The sequence below is a fragment of the Gopherus flavomarginatus genome, chromosome 22, assembly GCF_025201925.1.
Source record: "Gopherus flavomarginatus isolate rGopFla2 chromosome 22, rGopFla2.mat.asm, whole genome shotgun sequence".
In the NCBI taxonomy this organism is placed as follows: Eukaryota; Metazoa; Chordata; order Testudines; family Testudinidae; genus Gopherus; species Gopherus flavomarginatus.
Genome location: NC_066638.1, coordinates 18,746,029 through 18,754,711, shown reverse-complemented (window position 1 = coordinate 18,754,711; position 8,683 = coordinate 18,746,029). Strand labels below are relative to the sequence as shown.

The window sequence follows — 8,683 nt, the reverse complement described above, 5'->3', positions numbered from 1 at the left end:
CGAGCCGGGCCGCTCCCAACCCCACCCCAGGTCACTTCCGGCTGCGCGGGGTTCTGCTTCCGGGTTACGCCGCCCCGGCTGGGCTCCGAGCTGAAGTGTTCCTCGTACCGACCCGCCGCTGCCGCTGCCATGTCCCCCACGGGACGCGTTGCCGGGGCCGGCTCCGGAGCTGCCGCCTCACGGTAAGAGGCTGCTCCGCTGGCCTCCGCAGGCTCCTTCTCGCGAGACCCAGGGACCCCCGCCATAGCAGCCCCCCCGGACGGGGGATGCCTCGCCGCTTCCCGGGACCGGCACGGCGGGAACTGAGCGGTCCCTGTCACCGCCCCCACGGCGCTGCTGCTAGTTCAGGCCGCCGCGCTGGGCCTGGGGGCCCGGCGGTGCTCTCCCGTGGGGCCGCGGCTGGGCTGGGAGTGTGTGGTAGCTGGGCTTAGGAGGCGGTGCGCTTGTGGTCACGGAGTGTCTTAGGGCTGGCTGGGGCGGGGGCATACCCCTGAGCGAGCCGGACACATTAATGTGAAGGTTTCTTTCGTGCACTGCCGCAGTGAAACGGGCACTGCCTGTAAATGTACCAATTTCCCGGCTCAGTCCTTCCATCCAACTCCAATAGCCTCTGAACATGGATTATTTTCTGTACCTGTGGCTAGCACTGTGTCTGCAGCATGAAAGCCTATGGAGCATTAACCATATTGTGATGTATTGTCTGGATTCTAAATACGGGGTCCAGATTGTTAAGAAAGCCTGTTCTTATGGACAGTTAAATGAAAACCTCTTCTCTATATGCAGCTACAGTAAAAAGAAATAAGATGTTAGGGTGCATAAGAAGGGGATGGAGAATTAAAGACAAAATGTAATGCCATTATATAAATCACTGTTCCACCCTCAGCTGGACACTATGTGCTCTATTGGTCATGCCATCTCCGAAAGAATGTTGTAGAATTAAAGCGGTTTTAATTCACTCTTCTCTTATGGTGACTTCTTTCTGTAGCTGCACAGGAATCCTAATTTTCACTATCGGGGAAAAGTTTGCTGTTCTGCTGACATTGTGTACCTGTGGCCTTTCCTTTCCTTAAAATCCTGTCATTGTGAATACCATTGTGCTCTTTTGTGATGTGATTTTGATTGCTTATAGTATATTTTCACAAATTTTTAAATAGACCTTAATGCTTGTCACTTAAGATTTTAGGAGTGAGCACTCATTTATGTCATAGATGGTTTAAAGTTAATGTGAAATTGGACTTTGAAATGGTCACTGGCCCATCAGCCTAGAATTGTGTATTTTGCATTTTGTGGTATGGAGTGTAGCAAGTCCTAGATATTGGCTGACCATAATTCAGTCTTGATTCATTTACCATCTGTAAACATTTTTAACCTTTAAATGTCTAGTTGTAGGATAACTTTTGAATTGGGCTGTATATAAGAAAGTATCTGTATTTTGCAGAGTGTGTGATAATAGGATTTGTGGAAGAATCTCCATGATAAGCTAACATACTGTTTCTTAGCTTTCATGTGCCACATGCTGAGCTTATTGGTGTAAATAGTGGGCCCCACAAACAGCTGATGACCGTTCTGGATTTATGGTGAGCTTCATCTGGGTCAGGACCCAGAGACACAGAAGAAGGCTGGGTAAGGCAGATTGGAATGTTTTCGTTTGATGGCCAAATCTAATCATTAAGATAAAGGGGTCCCAAAATGTTGTTCTCCTTGAGTATTGAAGTGTGCTAGAAATGTAAGCAGTACATTGATGTCAAAGGGATATTGTCAGGTCAAAATTGCCCCTGAATTAATATTTGGAAAAGTTCAACCTGATACCAATAGATTTTTTTTTTCATGCTTTGCGGTGCTAGGCTAGTGCAGGAGAATTTGAATGTGAAATTGACTAAAAACTACATTAATTGTCCCATCTGAGAGAAATGGAAAAAGTAAATGACATTAAAGGTATAACAGTAATTAGATTTTTAACATTTTCAGTTTTAATCTTTGTAAACTTGTAAAAATGATACTTAAGATGACTACCTCTTTAATATGCCAAATGAGGGTGTAAGGTTACAGTATTATTCAAACCATGAGGTGGTTTGAAATAGTGTCAAGTTTTGCTATAACAGATCTTTATTGTGGGGAGAGACTGCTTAAGGGAACTCTCTCTTCCTAAGCCCATAAACTCTAGAGTTAGCAGCAGAGACTGCTAATTTTTATTTAGTACCACTGTGGGCAGTGAACGTCTGAGACAAATGACAATGTTCCTGCCCAAGGACTAACAGTCTGAAGTCCTGATCCCACTAGCTAATCCGTACGGACTCCTGTGTCCATGTGGATGAGGTCAGTGGGGCTCTAAATGAGCATAAAGATCTATCACTAGAGATCAGCTTGCAGTATCATGACCCAGGTTACTACATAATGTGATGATGCATTATAGTGATCAATAAGGAGGTGGGGAAAAAAGGAGGACAAAGATTACAGCAATATCTACTTTGGCTAGTAATACATTCAGGTACTTTATGGGTTTGTAACTTGGATATTTTCATTATAAGAGAAAGAGTAAGGTTTTATAGATCTCACAGAAGGGGTTTGTTTTAAACAGAGTCTTGAGAAAGAAGATGAGGCATGATGAGCTGGGTGTGAACAGCAGCAAGGAAAAAGGCCACGAGGTGACATTGGGAAATGCAACTAGGGAGGTGGCTCATTGTGTGCTTTGAGGGGTAAAATCAGTTCTGTGGGAAGTGCTGAATTGTGAAGGGCTTTGAAGGTAAAGGTCAGGTCAGGAGCTCAAATTTAAAAGATATAAAGGTGTGGGGAAGCCAAAGCTAGATATACTAGATGTGGTCAGAGCATCAGGCAAGGTACCTTTTTTTTCCCTCTCTATTTTTTAACAGTAGCATTTTGAGGGTTTGGAGAGTCTAGAGCAGTGGTTCTCAAACTGGGGTTTGTGAAATGTTACAGGGGGATTTGGGGGGGGGGGGCGGGAATTCCCTAATGGCGGACAGAGCTGTCCCTAGGGGCAGGACCAGCAGCCTGGGGCCCCTGGACTTCCAAGATCTAAGCAGATCAAAGCAAGCATATCTGTCACACTGAGGAGATTTAAACTTCAAGACTCCTTATAAGAAATGGAAAGGGAGCTGGATATTTTTTGCTGTTTTTAAAATTAAATAGGCAGCTAGTATTGTTTTTAAAATTATGATGAAGAACAAGTTTAAACTTTGCTGTAACGTGCATTGTTTGCCTGGACTGCTCAAGACCTGAATGCTTGTGTAGGAGGAACTCTTTGAGTTGGCTTCTTAGATACCTTCATGCTGTTTCACATCTGATACTCCTTGATGAAGCACGGGAGCCTTGTCTTATAAAAGGCTTATTCAAAGTGATACAAGCTATGAAAGTGAGATCTTGGAAGAGTGTTGCCATTTTCATAATGTAATAAAAATACTGTAATGATAAATAATATTTAATAATAGTGTGTAATAGGCATGTTATAAAAACAAATTTTATATTCCCAAGATCATTGCTTTTATAATTTATACTCAGATAAAGGAGAAAATCCCTGGAAATATTCATTTTTAGGAGGGGAATTATGAGGCTTGACATTTTAGTGAAAGGAGTTCAAAGGTTGTTAAAGTTTGGGAACCACTGGTATAAAGGCAGGGAGATGCACAAGGAGGTGATGGCCAGTTTGACTACTGCACTATCCTGATGTAAATTTCCCTTTTCCGTCCACACTCTGACACCACCTACAATGCAGCTATCCATTTTTAATACAGAAACTTACAGCATATTGAGAACTTGGAATGCAGTGTGTACTGTGCAGTGCTGTGGGAAAGGGATTAATCAGTGTGTTCAGAATTATTGTTTATAATATCTGGATGTATTTGGCACAATTCAGGGCTAGCTGCACCATATCCTTTACAGTATTAAGCTGGGTATTGTGAAGTTTGTAATGTGTCTGATTTAACCTGCATTAGGCAAAAACTTGATGTATAGGATTGTCACAGGGTTTTTATCTCTATATAAATAGGGGCACCCTCTCTTCAGATGTTTCCTGCACTCACAGCTGTAATGCCTTCTGCACTGGCCTCTGGCCTCCTAGTCCTGGAGCACCTGGCCCTTACAACCTCTTCAACTTCCCTTTTGTAGGATTTTATACAGCTGCTGGTGTTGATCAGCTGCTGGTGTTGACCAAATAGTCCTGTAAGTAAACTTGGGTCTCCCACAGTCTCTGCTGATTTTCCAGTATCTGTCCCCATATAGCATGGACCTGTCCCTATTGCTTATGATTTCCCTTCTGTGAGAGTAGCACCTCCGGCATCAACTCTGGTAGGGGATAACTTCCTTCAGCAAAAGAAGTCTGTACTCTAGGAATTGCCATCTCTCTTTCCCTTAGGGGTTCTTTCTTTGTTATGCAACCAACGAAGTGGGTATTCACCCACGAAAGCTCGTGCTCCAAAACGTCTGTTAGTCTATAAGGTGCCACAGGACTCTTTGCTGCTTTTACAGATCCAGACTAACATGGCTACCCCTCTGATAAAAGGAAGGAGTGGATGATGCAGATAGTGACTGACAACTGCCAGCTGCTGTAGGCATTCTGCGACCTGGTACATGCAATGGAGTGATATTTCTGGGTCTGTGAGATGAGCACCAAGTGGTGGAATCAGATCGTGATGCAAATCTGGGATGATCAGCCATGGATGCAAATTTTTCACATGTGGAAGGCCACATTCCTGAAGTTGTGCACTGACCTTTCTCCAGTCCTCCAGTGCAGAGATACCAAAATGAGAGCTGCTTTTGACAGTGGAAAAGTGGGTGACGATTGCACCCTAGAATCTTGCCATCCCAGACCGCTGTTGATCTGTGGACAATCAGTTTGGTGTTGAAAAATCTACAGTAGGGCTGTCGTCATTTAAATGTGCAAAGCCATTCAGCACGTCCTGCTGCCAAGGACTGTGAGTCAATCTGGGCAATGTTTAGGAAATAATAGAGGGATTCTATGCAGTGGGTTTCCCAAACTGTAGTGAGATGATAGGACACATATCCCCATTCTGACACCCCCCTACACCTTGTTTTTGAGACTATAAATAGAAGGGGTAGTTCTCTATGGTTATGCAAGCGTTGGTGGATCACCAAGGATGTTCCACTGACGTGAACATTGGGTGGTCATGGAAGGTGCTTTGTGCTCACATCTTTAGAAGTACAGGACTTCTTGAAAAGCCGGAAGCAGGGACATTTCCCCCTGACTATTAACATTGGAGGAGTTACAGTGCCAACCGTGATTCTTAGTGACCCAGCTTACTGTTTGCTTCCCCGGCTCAGAAACCGTGCAGCAGGAACCCGGATGGCAGCAAGGAAAGATCTAACTACCACGTGAGCAGGTGCAGGATGATGACTGTTGAATGTGTATTTAGTAGATTGAAAAGACACTGGAGGTGCCTCATGATTAGGCTGGATCTCTGAGAGCCAAATTTTCCTATTGTTGTATGTTGTGTTTTACATAATACTTGTGAAGCAAAGGGAGAAATGTTACCAGTGAGGTGGAAAGGAGTGTCTGCTGATCTTTAACAGCCAGCCACAAGGACAACTATCAGAGTGCATCCATGCTGTCAGGCTGTTCACAGATGCTACATGGGAGGTCTTAAAAGAACTCTTAACATTTTGCCATAGTATTGCAGTATGCTGCTTTGCTATTGTGACACTTTGTGAGTAAACTGTACTTTGCATGTATATGAATTTTAATAAGTGTAAATACTTGTTGTAAATCTGGTGGGAGGGGTGCGGATGATGTCACGTGCCTGATTTGTAATACAGTAAATAAATCATGATTTTTACTAAAAACAATTTTATTGAGCAGTAATAAATAATGAAAGACCTTCTTAAAAACATGTTAAATAACTTAAAAGCTAAATGTAAGGTGCTGATTACTCCTGAACGAATCACAGGTCAGTGTATATGTAATCAAAGCAGCTCTCCTTTGTAATGTTCCTTTTTTACCTACAAGCAGTTTCAATTGTTTGCAATTGTCTCTGAGGGTTTTCCATTGATAGCTTTGCAATGGAGCAAGGCTAGACAGTTGAGCCTTGCGTTACATCACCGCCTAACCATGGCAGCGTGACAGCTCAGTCCTGCTGCAGTGGGCCATCACCAAAACATTGTATCCACTGGTGACTAACTTTTACTCTGAGTCCATAAAATATACTTTCAGAATAAATATATTATTTCTTATATATTTCCTGTATGTACATCTCACAAAAAATATGAATCTTGAGAAGTCACGAAGTTTCTTTAGATTCCTAACATGTAACTCTTTATGGATAAATATCCTGCAGGATATGTTTGGTGTAGTGAGTTTGTCAGGTCTGAGATGAGAGTTATTTTAAAGAACAGAGGACCCTTTGCCAAGAGGTCTCTGTGTCACAGCCTCCTCCTTCTGGGTTTCGTGAGGTGTCCACTGTCACTTGTGGAGTGGTAATGGGGTCCCCGCAGAGTATGGCATCCAGTGCCTCAGAGAAGTGGCAGGTATGGAGGCCAGTCCCAGATTTTCTTTTGGCCTCTGTTTTTTGGCAGTAGCCCATCAACACCCACTCTTAGGCTCCTCTCCCTTCTGAACAGAGAATTTCCAGGCTGCACAGTTCTCTGCCTTCATTGTGGATTTCCCAGCACAGATAGGTTGCCCAAGGACACCTGCTTGCTTTCTCTTCAGAGACAAGCAGGTGTAATTTCTGCAGTTACAGGTTGCTACACAGTTCTTTCTGTGCAAGCTTGCTTATTCTTGAAGTGAAAAGCATTAGAAAAAATGTATTAAAACAATAGAAGAACCTACATACATGCTACTAAGCTTACCAGAATTACCCTCAACCCTAACATGGGTTCTGGCAGGAGCAGTCCTTCAGTACACCACCCAAGAGGATTCCTTATGGTTACTGGTTCATCATAGCTTCAGCTCAGAACAGGCACCCAGTCCTACCTTAAGGTTGGGGCCCTCTGTGGACCAGAGATACTATCTGTTTGCTGGATCAGGAAGAAGGCCAAGAGCCAGTTTTAAACAAGGCTATTTATCCAGAAGCCTTTCCTTTGTCTGTTGGTCCCTGGAGAATCCAGTCTGAGGAAGTATATGTACTTTTCCAGAAGTGGTTTCTCTGGAGATGTGACAACCTTAGGAAGGTAAGAGCGGCCATACTGGGTCAGACCAATAGTCCATTTAGTGTAGTATCCTGTCTTCCGACAGTTGCCAATGCCAGGTGCTTCAGAGGTAAAGAACAGAACAGGCAATCATTGAGTGATCCATCCCCTGGCGTTCACTCCCAGCATCTGGCAGTCAGAGGCTTAGGAACATGCAGAGTATGGTGTTGCGTCCCTGCCCGTCCTGGCTAATAGCCATTGATGGACATACCCTCCATGAATTTATCTAGTTCTTTTTATCCCTTTTCCAGATTGTTTATGAATATGTTGAACAGCACTGGTCCCAGTACAGACACCTGGGGGACACCAATATTTACCTCTCTCCATTCCGAAAACTGGCCCTGTATTCCTACCCTTTGTTTTCTATCTTTTAACCAGTTACTGATCCATGAGAGAACCTTCCCTCTTATTCCATGACTGCTTACTTTGCTTAAGGGCCTTTGGTAAGGGACCTTGTCAAAGGCTTTCTGAAAGTCCAAGTACACTATATCCACTGGAGCACCATTGTCCATGTGTTTGTTGACACCCTCAGGCATGATTTCCCTTTACAATAGCTATGTTGATTCTTCCCCAACAAATCATGTTAATCTATGTCTCTGATAATTCTGTTCTTTACTATCATTTCAGCCAATTTGCCTGATACTAAAATTAGGTTTACCAACCTGTAATTCCCAGGATTGCCTCCAGAATTATTTTAAAAATTGGTGTCACATTAGCTATCCTCCAGTCATCTGCTACAGAAGCTGATTTAAATGATAGGTTACATACCACAGTTAGTAGTTCTGCAATTTTAGTTCCTTCATAACTCTTAGATGAATACCTTCTGGTCCTAGTGACTTATTACTGTTTAATTTATCAATTTGTTCCAAAGCTGCCTCTTAATGACAAGTCAATCTGGGACAGTTCCTCAGATTTGTCACCTAAAAAGAATGGCTCCGGTATGGGAATCTCCCTCACATCTTCTGCAGTAAATATTGATGCAAATAATTCATTTAGTTTCTCCATAGTGTCCTTATCTTCCTTGAGTGCTCCTTTAGCACCGCAATCATCCACTGGCTCTACAGATTGTTTAGCAAGCTTCCTGCTTCTGATGCACTTAAAAAAAAAATTGCTGTTATTTTTTGAGTCTTTGGCTAGTTGCTGTATGTGGCCTACCTAATTATTATTTTACACTTGTCTTGCCAGAGTTTATACTCCTTTCTATTTTTCTCAGTAGGAAAGAAGCCTTTTTGCCTCTAACTGCTTCCTTTACTTTGTGGTTTATCCATGGTGGCACTTTTTTGGTCCTCTTGTGTTTTTTAAGGGGTATACATTTAATTTGAGCCTCTATTATGGTGCTTTTAAAAAGTTTCCATGCAGCTTGCATACATTTCACTTTTGGGACTGTACCTTTTAATTTCTGTTTAACTAGCTTCCTCATTTTTGTGTAGTTCCTCTTTCTGAAATGAAGTGCCCCTGTTGTTCTCCTATTTACTTGTCACATGGAAGTACATACAATAATGCATATACAACTGTATTTTAATAC

General features: G+C 42.9%; 2 protein-coding genes across 6 annotated transcripts in view; both read left to right on the top strand.

The window, feature by feature from the left end:
• SMPDL3B (sphingomyelin phosphodiesterase acid like 3B) overlaps window positions 1–8,683 on the top strand; it is a 241,181-nt gene that overhangs the window by 22,406 nt on the left and 210,092 nt on the right. The window lies entirely within an intron of this gene.
• Window positions 61–8,683, top strand: part of EYA3 (EYA transcriptional coactivator and phosphatase 3) — a 144,383-nt gene continuing 135,760 nt past the window's right edge. For all 3 annotated transcript variants that reach the window (XM_050932327.1, XM_050932326.1, XM_050932325.1), the window contains exon 1: window positions 61–182. The gene's annotated coding sequence lies outside the window, so the exon portion shown is untranslated. The remainder of the gene's footprint in view (window positions 183–8,683) is intronic.